Source organism: Lemur catta, chromosome 5 (genome assembly GCF_020740605.2).
Source record: "Lemur catta isolate mLemCat1 chromosome 5, mLemCat1.pri, whole genome shotgun sequence".
NCBI lineage: Eukaryota > Metazoa > Chordata > Mammalia > Primates > Lemuridae > Lemur > Lemur catta.
In genome coordinates this window covers 38,945,042-38,957,449 of record NC_059132.1, presented here as the reverse complement: position 1 = coordinate 38,957,449, position 12,408 = coordinate 38,945,042, and the positions used below count along the sequence as shown (strand labels likewise).

At 42.6% G+C, this 12,408-nt stretch overlaps 1 long non-coding RNA gene across 1 annotated transcript; it reads left to right on the top strand.

The window, feature by feature from the left end:
- The first annotated feature begins 7,439 nt into the window (after positions 1–7,439).
- Positions 7,440–11,776, top strand: LOC123638166. The gene is made up of 4 exons (XR_006735219.1): positions 7,440–7,973; positions 8,217–8,424; positions 11,247–11,354; positions 11,547–11,776. It is a non-coding gene; the product is annotated as an uncharacterized LOC123638166 (long non-coding RNA).
- Positions 11,777–12,408: the final 632 nt, after the last annotated feature.

Genomic DNA, 12,408 nt, shown 5'->3' with positions numbered 1-12,408 from the left:
TAATTGAATAATTTATAACATTCATGTGTTTAAAGCACTTAAATGAACTTTTTATTATGGAAAATTTTAAATGTTATAAAAGTAGAGAAAATAGTATAAGGAACCCCCATGTACCCAATATCCAGCCTCAACAATTATCACATTATAGCCAGTGTTGAGTTATTTGTACTTCCCACTCTCCTGACATCTACATTTTTTAAAAGACAGATCTCAAACATCATATCATATAATTTCATCTGTAAATATTTAACTATGTACTTCTAAAGAGAAAACCCTTTTTAAAAACAACCACAATATCATCAATACTGACAAAATTAACAGTAATTCTTTAATATCATCAAATACTCAGTATGCATCTGAATTGCCAATTATCTAAAAAATGTCATAAGGTTTAAAAATCAGTTTTATTGAGATACATTTTACATACAATAAAATATACCTATTTTAAGGGTACAGTTAAATGACTCTTGACAAAAGTATACTCTCCTGTAACCACTGTCATAGTGAAGACGGGGAACATTTTCATCACTACAAAAAGCTGCCTCAGACCCCTGCAGTCAGGCCCACCTCCACTCCCCATCCTTGACCCAGGGAAACAGATCAGCTGCTTTCTGTTACATTATATGTCATATATTTATATATATGTATGTGCATATATATGTGTGTATATATGTGTGTGTGTATATTTGTGTGTGTGTGTGTATGTATATTTTTGGCCACTTAAAACATTTACTGCTTATAACTAATTTTCAGCAATTTGATTATGACGTTGTTTGTATTTATCCATCTTGGGTATCATTGATCTTCCTGAAATGGGTATTTATTGTTTACAGTCAAGATAGAAAATTTTCAGTCACTATTTCATAAAAACATTTTTGCTTTTGCCACCTACTCTCTATCTTCTTCTTGGACTCCAATTACATGTATGTTTGACTGATTGATATTGTCCAATAGGTTGCTGAATTTCTTCTTTTGTTTTTGTCTTTTTTCCTCTGTCCATTATTTGTACATTTTCTATTACATTGTCTTTGTGTTCACTGGTCTTTGTTTTGCAGCATCTGATTAGCTGTTATGATTGTACAGGGAATTTTTCCCTATAGAAACTGTATTTTACTTCTCTAGAATTTCTATTTGAGTCCTTTTTTATATTTTTCAGTATATCCTTGTTTTCCTTTAAAATTTTAAACATATTCATTGGGCACGGTGGCTCATACCTGTGGTCCTAGCACTTTAGGAGGCCGAGGTGCAAGGATTACTTGAGGCCAGGAGTTTGAGGTCGCAGTGAGCTGTGACTGCACCGCTGTACTCTAGCTGGGTGAAGAGTGAGACCTTGTCTCAAAAAATATTTTTTAAAAACATATTCATAGTAGCTTTTAAGAAATTCTTTTCTGCTGTTCCCAGCATCTCTGTCATTTATGGATCTATCTCTTTTCACTGATTTTCCCCTTTGTATGAGTCACAATTTGCTGATTTTTTGCATGTCTAGTAATTTTTGATTGGGTGTGGGACATTATGAGGTTTGTACTGTTGAGTATTTGGATACTGTTGTCTCCCTTAAAAGCCTGAAAATTTATTTTGGCAGACAAGTAAATTACATGTGTTTCTGATTAATCCTTACCGGTTTGTCTTAAAGACTTTTAGGGCAGTTCTAGAATAGTCTGTACTTTAGAGTTAAATTAGCCCTAGTACTAAGATATGGCCTTTCTGACATCGCTACATATTGCTCCGAGAGTTCAAGCAGGTGTGCCTGCTCTGGCTGGTTAGAATTTGTATGCCTCTCAGCCCTGTGTCAACTCTGGGAACTGTTTTAATTGTAGTTCTTGAGTTCTTTGTCTAGCCTGGTGGATTTTCACTCTATGAATGCACAGATTAGTATTCAGCCAAAGATGCAAGGGGCCCTCTGTGCAGATCCTGGAACTCTTTCCTGAACTTTGCTCTACAAATTCCAGCTGGTTCAGCCTCTGCAAACTCTGATTTGTTTCTCCTCAACTCAGGGAGATTGTGGTTCTTTTCTGGGCCTGTCCTGTCCCTTTGATGTTGTTTTGAAGTTGCTTAAAATACTGGACAATTTTAATACTCAACACCTTTGTTTTCTCCTCTCAAGGGTCACAGTCTGATATTGGCTTAATATCCAATGTCTGAAAAATATGTTTTAAAAATTTTTGTATGATTTTCTATTTGTTTTGGAGAGGAAGAAAATGCTATATAAGTTTCTCCTTCATGGCCAGAAGCCAAAGTCATATATTTTTAAAACCAGGATCCAAATAAAGTCCACACATTTTGATTGGTTGGTGTATCTTTCTATCTTTTCTCAATAAATAAGTCAATCCTTTGCCTTTATCTCTCTTTCTCCTTCCATTTTCTTTTGTTGGAAAAAAAGGAGAAATGTTTGTTTGCTTGTAGAGTTTCCCACATTCTGGATCTTACTGATTGCATTCCCATGGTATCTTTTAATGTGTTTCTCCATATGTACTTCCTGGTAATTGGTGATTGGTAATTGGAGTTAGAGCCTCAATCAGATTCAGATTAGATTTTTTTTTGTAAGGCTACTTTAAAGGTGTTCATTTGCTTTCTATTGCAAAAGGTCCATAATGTTTCTCTTTTTATAATCTCAGCAGCCACTGATGCTCCATAACTAGATCAAAGCACCTCTTTTAATTTGCTAATTTATCATAGAGACTGGGCCTCAGCTAGGTTGAATTTCTAGACTATGCAAATGGGACTACTATTTCTAGCCATGTACTTTTTTCAAAATATCAATTACAATGGTAAATTTGAGCTCCAATAAAAAGTGGAATGTGTTTTAACTTGCTTAAGGAAAAGTTGGCCAATTTTTACCATCTGGAAGGAGGCCAGTGTGAATTATAACAATCTATATGTTACTTTCAAGGTTATGCTCTAACTAAAGCTGGGAGAGAAGGCACCATTTGGAGAAGGCACGCATTGGTCGTCTTCAATTAGACAAGAATAGCTTTGCATATCAGCCATAAGACAAGGATGTTTCTGTAGTGCTTAATGGTATGTAAAATTATTTGTAGTCTAAACTTGTTTAAGTATTTCCTTTCATTCTAGTTTATGGGACTGAGTTATGAACATAGGATTTTCTTTTAATAAGCACACATGAGTGTCTGTCCTAGATCTTGTGCTAGTAGGGATGGAATTATTCATTTTTACAAAGCTACTTTCTCTTACGCTCTTTCATTTCTTTTTCCTCGGGGTTTTTCTTTGATATTATCAGTCTAATTTTGTAAGATTTGGACATGGAGTGCAGAAAATTCAGAGACTTGGAGAAATTCATTTAGCCAGAGCTGCCTCACCCAGTCTCCAGTTGTTCTGCACCTGCGCCCCACGCCCGAAACACAGTGTCTCTAAACAAACAGAGCAGAGTCTCTTTAGTCTCCCTGCTCACCACACCTGTGCAGAAGAACCAACGTGGTTGTTTTCCTATAGGTCAGGACTGCGTGGGATTTCTCGCTGTGAACTCCATTTCTCTGCAATGCCCTGGAAACTCTGAAACATTTTTCTAGTGTGTTGGTCGATTTTCACTGGTATAATCAGTAAGTCATGTGTTCTGAGCTGTGCAGGCAGTTGTTCTGGTTCCTCATATTAATCTGCAGGTAACCCTTGTCCTTCTGGAATGCTCCCAAGATCTTTTGTATATCTGGTAAAGCACCGTGTTGGTTTCTCAAGGTCTGTGTTTATTTTCAGAGTATTGTGGTATTAGTATTCCTTCCTCCACACACTCCAGGTACACCTTAGAGGGCAATCTTCTCCTCCCTAAGTTAAAATATTTGTTTAGTGTGTGATTTTTGGTCTCAACTTTCTGGAAACCATGTTTCCAGAACATGGTTTCTGGAACCAAGCTACTTCAGCCATCTAAGCTTAGGCGCGGTGAGAACCTCTCAGCACTGATGTGGATAGTCCTTGGCATGTGGGCAGAGGAGACCTGATTTTCTTTGCTTCTTTGCCCCTCTCTGGCGAGGTAAGTAAAGCTGAAGTTTATTTTCACCATTCACGAGGAAGCACAGCAGCCATCAGTTCCCAATTTGAGGCGGAGCCCTATTTCACGTTTTCTGACTGCTTCCCCCAAACAAGGCACGCACAGCGGCCTGCCTCCTGGACAGGAGAAACGGCACAGAGGCATCTTTTGTCAGATGCTGTATCCCATTTATTGATTTTAAAACTATGATCACTAAATTTTACTGCAGGGAATGATTTTTTGTCGTGGCCTGGGTTCCCCTGAGTCAGAGCCTGAACAAGGGTCTGCATGCAGGTAGTTTATTCAGGAAATGACACCAAGGGACAGGTGTCTGGAGCAGGGGAGGAAGGCCAGAAAGGAAAGCTCCTACAGGGTGTGTCCTGGGGAGGAGCCTTGGGAAATGTATTTGGGAACTGCCTCCTTTTGCCCAGAAGGGTGAAGATTTTTCCATAACTCTGTCTTCCATTGGTCAAGGGCGGCCAGGGTGTGTGAAGCCCCTATAGTTCCAGGCTGCTCCTGTGTGCGTGCCCAGAGGGCCCAGCGGACAGCAGAGAGGGCTGGGGGCGAGGTGCTGTTGAGCTGCACCTGCCAAGAGAGATGGGCTGAGGCTAAAACGAGGTGAGGAAGACTAGAATGAGAGGTGGGCTGAGGCTGGAACGCAGTGAGCTCAGGCCAGAAGGAGGGGGCCTAGGGCTAGAACAAGAGGTAGGACAAGACAGTTTTAGTGGCTCCTGCAAGAGGGGTTGACATTTTATTGGGGGAGGGAGAAACAAATGTCAGCATATGTATTTTTAATTGAAAATATCTCTTAAGTTTTTACCAGATTTCAATTTACATTGATTGATAGGTGAGTAAAGAGGGGAGGTAGCGTTTGCGTTGATAGTGCTGCTGACAGCTCCTTCCCAGACATTCCATTTACATGGGTTAAACTACCAGTGTAGACATGGCTCTAGTGCTGGGAGGAAGCACAGGAGCTGGCGGTGAATGCACAAGTAAACAATAATGGTTTAACGGTTTTGAGGGGTTGCATGGTTTACTCTGGGACTGGTGGCAGTTCCAGAAAATTGTGCACCCTTTTCAATATTGTCTGCGTCTTTCACTATTTTTTAAAGGCCATTCAAGGATTACTATACTTGTATTGGTAGGATTTGTACAAATTAAACAGTATTCAGTTGGTTTCATTCCTTTGTATGGCCAAATAATATCCCATTATGTATATATACCATGCTTTCTGTTCATCAACAGATGAACACTTAGGGTGAGTCCGTATCTTGGCTATTGTGAGTAGTGCTGCAATGAGCACGAGAGTGCAGATACCTCCTCAGTATCCTTCCCTTTGGATAAATACTCACTAGAAGGATTATTGGATCATGTGATAGTTTTATTTTTAATGTTTTGAGGAACATCCGTACTGTTATCCATAATGGCTGTACTAATTTACATTCTCACCAATAGTGTATAAGACTCCCCTTTTCTCAAAATCCCACCAATATTTGTTATTTTTTGTCTTTTTGGTAATAGCCATTCTAACTGGGGTGTGGTTATATCTCCTTGGAGTTTTGATTTGCATTTCCCTGATGATTAGTGATGCTGAACATTTTGTCATATACCTGTTGGCTATTTGTATGCCTTCTTTTGAGCGGTGTCTATTCAGGCCTTTTTAAAAATTGGATTATTTGTGGGGTGTCTTTTTTATGTTTCTGTTGTTTTTGTTTTTGTTATTGAGTTGTATGAGTTTCTTATATATTCTGGCTATTAACTCCTTGTCAGATGCATAGTTTGCAAATACTTTCTCCCATTCTGTAGGTTGTCTCCTCACTCTGTTGATTTGTTTCCTTTGCTGTGCAAAAGCTTTTTAATTTGATGTAATCCTATTTGTCTATTTTTCTTTTTGTTGCCTGTGCTTTTGAAGTTTTTTCCAAAAAGATCCTTGCCCAGTCAAATGTCATGAAGTGTTTTCCTTATGTTTTTTTCTAGTAATTTCATAATTTCAGCTCTTATATTTAAATCTTCAATCCATTTTGAGCTGATTTTTGCATATCGTGAGAGACAGGGATCTAGTCAGTCCAGAATTCCTTGGCAAAGACTTCTTGATTAGGTGAGGGTTGAAAATGTTTTGGAGAAACTTCTCTTCAACAGAAGTGGATGGAGTGCTGACTCTGTGCCTCACCCAACACTTTAGTGCTGCAAGATTACAACACTCACCATCAAAGAGGAAACCGTAGATGTGGATTTTTGGAAAGAAAATGTAGGATGGTATGTTTCTCCACCACATGCAAATTGCAACCTTGATTGCTTTTCTGTTTGTGGAGCATGTTCACTGAAGAAAATGGTGAGGTTCTTAAATTTGGAAAGGAGACCTTTATTTCTCATAAATGGTTGCAGCCTACAAGTGGCCATTCCAACTGCCTGGAAAGCAGAGCCCCAGCTAGAAGCCAGAACACCTGCTTCGAGGCAGTGATAATGGGAATAGGAATCTATACTGAGCAGGGTGGCCAAATATACATATTTAACAAGCTTTAGGAGGAGTCATGAATATTTATGAAAGGAGTTGAGCTTTATGCCCCTTTATGGGGTCCATGTTCAGAAAATAGCAGTTCTCTGATGTCAAAAGTTGAAGCAAGAAATGAAAACCTTCTCTATGCATGCTCCATAGATTGGTTAAAACCACACCACGGTTGGTGGTCTCTCTCAGGAGAGAATGCTGGTCTGCATTACGAGATTGGTTTCTGTTTAGCCTTTAGGAAAAAAGCCTGATGGCTGTTAGCAAGGGAGGGGGTGTAACGAGGCGTGTCTGACCTCCCATCCCATCATGGCTGGGAACTCAATTTTCAGGTTTCTCTGGGGTCCCCTTGCCTGAGAGGAGGGTCTTTTCAGTCAGTGCGGGGGTGGGGGGGAGCACTTAGGATTTCATTTTAGTTCACTAGCACTTAGTGCTTGCTGGCAGAGTCAGGCACCTCCTTCCCTCCTGCCAACTCCCCCTGCATACGTGGACACCAACTGAGTGAGAGTGGGCAAACTGCCAGCATCAAGAGCAGAGTGGGGGTCTCAGCTCAGGCAGTCTGACCACAAAGCCCCTGCCCTTTACACTGCAAATGACAATCTCCATGTAAGACGTGAGTGAGGGTCAGTTAGGTGCCAGGCCCCATGCAGAGCCCTGGGTCAACATTTTCCCCCTTGGTCATTCAATAGCCTGTAGGTGAGTGCTGTTATTGGCCTGGCTGTCAGTGGAATAACAGGTGTAAATGTAAAGCTGAAGGTAAATAAAGGTCCCTCCTGGTGTGCAGTGTTCCTATCAGTAAGCTTCATGGTCAGCCGTTTACCAAAATTTTATTCCTGCTGTTGGCCAGAAGGGCTTGATGAGGACATGGTGTATGGAGGGTGAGGTCTTGGGTGAACTGTGTGTATGAGCATACAGCGTCTGTGTGTGTGCATGTGCACATGTGTTCGTGTGTACATGCACGTGTGTATTCACATGCATACACAGGTGTGCACACACACAGATGTCTATGTTGCTGAAGAGAGGAAGGAGAATTGCAGGAAAGTGCGTTTGAGGGCCTGGCAGTGTGTGTGAGGCTGCTGGAGCTCTGCCGCCCGCTTTCTCTTACTGACCAGCACATGACTGAGCAAGTCGCTGAACCTATGTGGACGCTCAGTCCATCACCTTTAAGTGGAGGTTGGGCGGGATTATCCAAAGCTCCTTTTCAGCTCAAAAGGCCTATGATTCCAGTACGAATGCTCCGCAGCCTAGTGATGCCTCACTGAAAGCAGCTTAAAGTGGCTTCACGCTGACTGCACTGTCGTGCTCCTGCCATGAACGATGCGGGGCACATGTGACTTGCTGTGTCAGCCCTTCTAGTGGGTTTACTCTAATCCTCCATCTCAGGCAACTGTGTTCTGGTGGCCTTTCGAAACGTCCTCCTGAAGAGCTGCACTTGGTGTGACCTCTAACTCTGTGGCCCTCAGGGCTGGTGGTGTTGATGAACTGTCGCAGGTAAAGCAAGCTGTGGAAATGACCTCTGGGGATGGTTGAAGGCGTGTGAGCACAGCACCTTCTTGCTGAAGCCAAAGTGATGCCTGGGGAGGAGGTCGGGGGAGTCCAGGCCCTCTGAACTCAGGATTCCCCAGGGGGTTGGTCAACATTGACTTAGAACTTATGGAAATACCCAGAAGTACTTCCAAGTGGAATGTATTTGGTCACAAAAACAGTGTAAATACTTTTGTCTTCCTTCAACAGAGGACTTTGGAGGTCTCGGCTGGTGTCCCTCCCACCTGCAGGGCGTAGGCCACCCTGGGCTCCTGGCTCCAGAGGGAGCGCACACCACTTGGCGAAGATGTGAACGTGCTCTGCAGCCTCTTTCAGCTCCACATGCCTAAATGCAGACAGCAGGAGCTGTGCTGCTTGGAAGGGTTTGGGGCCAGATCAAAGAGAAACGCACGTGAAGGTGTGTTGTGAAGTGTGCAGGGTAGGGTCCTGGTGGGATGAGTGGGCGGGTGTGGAGGTGCCCCCACCTGGGTTTGAATTCTAGTTTTGTCACTGGCCAGTTAGGTGGCTTTGGGAACTGCTCAATCCCCCAAATCCAGTTTCCTCCTTTGTTAAGTGGGTGACATTAGCAATGAGTGGGTGATTTCCTCTAAGTCTAAAATGCTTCACAAAAGAAGGGCATTACTGTAACAAACCTGCCTGAGGCCAAACGAGGAGTGTGGTGGGGGACTGCTGGGGACTAATAAGTAGGTGTCAGCAAACGAGGGATTGTTTCCATCCTTATAGTAAATTAAGAAGATCGCCTTTCTCATCTGTTACTTCCAAGGAGTTCTGATGTTTTGGGGAATTTTCTCTGAATGAATGCTAGCATTGTTTCATTTACATTGGAACTCTGCAGTACTGTGTAATTATAGCCAAAGACAGAGGCTTCTGGGACCATGAATAGCTCAGGAATAGACACTGAGGCAAATAATTGTAGATTCCAGGATCAGGCAGCAATCGAAGGGCTTCGGCTCCTGCACACAAAGGAGGAGGCAGACTGGAGTTGGGGGATGTCCTAACCGTTGCTGTCCTGCTGTTTATCTCTGGCAGTGTCTTGTGGGAAAATTCTGGAGACACATAAACTGAAGTTCTAGTTAATAGCAGAGCAGTGCGGTCTTAACCATCCTTGTTCTCCAGTGAGAGCCCGCAGGACTTGGATGTGCACAGTCTCTGAGGGCCTGGGCGGAGGCAGAGGTCCATCTTCTAAGTACTCAGAGTCATATAAGGCATTAACATTTGATAAACGTTTCCTCAAATACTTTCCAAGCCATCTGTGGCATGGTTATTAGCATCCCCATTTTGCTAATAAGCAGACCTAAGCCAAGAGATTGAAACACAACTGGCATGTGGCCACACCACAAGTTGGCGCCTAGTGGGACCCAGCTCAGGCCCCGATCCCATGTCCCGTCCTTGGCACCTGCCCTGCTTTTGGAACGATGGTCTGTGGCCAAAGCTTAGTCTTTGCTTTGATAAAGGGTAATTCAAGTTTGAGAATGAAGAGTTTTTTAGGCCCTAGAAAACTGTACTGTGTGATAAAAACCTTTGTTCTTGAGGCATGGTGGCAGAAGTGAAAAAAATAAGTGTCAAAAAATCCTGAAAAGGGTAAAAAAAACTCAGAAAGAGACCACTTTCCTGTAGAGCCTCACTGAAGGGGAGGTCACTGCTGTGGGATGCCACCTGCCGGTTTCCTGTGCCACCCCTCCCCCTTTCCCGTGGCCCTGTGCTCGGCTGTCCGAGCCCCTGCGTGTCCCCGGTGGTGCTAACGGCGACATCGAAGCCATCACGTGGCCAGAGCTCTTCTGCTCACCCCCACATCGGGAGCACCATGTCAGGCTTCAGGGTTCACTGCAGTCGTTACTCACATCGTTACACTAATCACAAACAGAAGTGAAAGACATAAGTTTCATGTACATACGTTCCATTGAGAAAATAAGCTGGTCGCAAAAATGACAGAGTTAATATTCTTAATATACAAAGAGTTATTGCTCATTAATTGGAAAAAGATGAACATTCCAATTGAAAAAATGGGCAAAGGACATAAACACATAAAATTCACTTATGAAAACATACATAGAAGAAACAAAATCAACGCACTTGTGTATGAAAATAAATGTATCGTGCCCTGCTGCACGGCAGGGGCTTTGAGGGCAGAGCTCCGTGGACTGAAGTCCGGATTCACTATTCACTAGCTCTGCAACCTTCAGCAAATTAACTACGCCAAGCCGTTTTTTTTTTTTTTTAACCTATAAAGTAGGAATATTTATTTTACCTGCCTTGAGGGGATATTGTGAGAATTAAAGGAAATAATTCTGCAAAGTGCTCAGCACATGCCTGGTGCATACAAAGCTTTCAATGCACATTAGCTATTGTCACTGCCAGTAGTATGTTTCCATTGATAACAATATTAATAATTTAACATCTCACTGAAATCAAAGAAATGCAATTAAAACAACAAGAAAATATTACTTGTTACCTATCAAATTGGAGAAAATGTGAAAGAATTGGCTATCCCCACTGCTGTTTAGGTGTAGGAAAATGGGTTCTCTTGGACATTCCTGGGGACATGGAGCTTGGCACCCCATTTCTGCAGGGCACTTTGGCAATATGCATCAACATTTAAAATGCAGGTAGTTTTTGACTCAGTCATTCTTCTCCTAGAAACTTATCCCACGAAAATAAATGGACCAATGCACAATGATGAATACATAAGCATGTTTATCCTGGCATTGTTTATGGAAGCAAAAATTCAGAAGCAACTTAAATGTTCTTCAGTGAGATTAATAAATTCTGCTGCATCTGTACGGCAGAATCCAACTGCCAATAGCGCTGTTCTGGGTCTTCATTCGCCATCACGGAGACAGCTGTCCACCACACTGCGGGCTAAAAAAGGGAGTTGCAAAATAACATCTGTACTGCTTCTCCATTTATGTCATCCACCTCTTAGTTCAGTAAAAGAAACAAGTCCGGAAAAATATACTTTCAAATGCTGACATTGTTTTCTTCTTGAGAACTAATTTTATTATTTGCTTTTTGTATGTCTATTATCTTTTTAATCAGAAAAAGGAAAAGGAATGGGCCTTTATTTTGTTTTATTTTATTTTAAGCCTTTAGCAGCATACCGCATACCTTACACAGAGATCTACGTGTTGATTTTGCTCATATAAACTGACATAGGGTGATGTTCCAAGAACACATCATCACAGCTTTCTTCCTTTTCTTTTTTCCTTGTTTGTCACTCAGAAATGTTTCTTCATTCTTTCGTCTATGATTCATGCAAGGAGACAGAACCACTGTTTTGCAAGACCTTTCCATGAGGTAGAAAGGACATCAGTGTTCACTCAGTAAGAGGTTTGCACTTGAAGTTGTCTTGCCTCATTAGTAATGAGGAGGTTGCCTGGATTTCCTAGGGCCCTGTAGGGTGGGGTGAGCCAGAAAGAACCGGTCAGCCCTAGACAAGCAGGTGCTATCAAATGCTAGCCCTAGGGCCCGTGACACTTGAAAACAAAACAAACTTGAAACTCCTTTGCTTGTGTTACTTAGAATCGTGGTGGCAGGATTCCTGCAGCCCCCTGGATGGCTTCAACTGGCTGGACACACAGAGGCTGCCCACGCCGAGGGTCCAGGGGTCTGTACCACTCTCTTCGTCTGTTTTGTGGTGCTACAGCAGAATACCACAGACTGGGTAATTTATGAGGAAAAGACATTTATTGTCACAGTTCTTGAGGCTGGTAAGTCCAAGATCAAAGGGCTGGCATCTGACGAGGGCCTTCTTGCCATATCATCCTGTAATCTCCTGGTAAAAGGCAAAGAGAGGGTGAGAGAGAGAGAGAGAGAGAGAGAGAGAGAGAGAGAGAGAGAGAGCAGGATCGAACTCACAGCCTCAAGCCCTTTTATAATCCGCACTAACACACTCGTGGGTGGAGCCCTTGTGACCTAAACACCTCCCGTTAGGGTCCACCTGCCAGACTGGTGCACTGGGGATTCAGTTTCCAACACATACATTTTTTTAGGAAACATTCAAACCACAGAACTCTCTGTGCCCCCTATACCTCATGAACAACCCTGTTATCCATCTCTTTCCTTCCTGGTTTGAACTTCTCACTACAAATAAAACTTTCCAAATGCCTTCTGTGGGCCTTGTTGCATCTGAACTGCATGACAGTCCTCCAGGGCAGGCAGAGCAAGGCTGATTATCTTCCTTTTACAAATGGGGAAACATACTTAAGTGATGATGGGACTTGGCTAGGGACACAGCACATCCCGGACCTGAATCCAGGTCCTGTGTCCCCACTGTTTTTGTTTTCCCTGCCACCTCCCAGCTCTTCAGAAAGCCCCTCACACCATGCACAAACTCCATGGACAGCCTAGAGCCATCTTTCCAAGCTGTTTTCTGACTGAGATG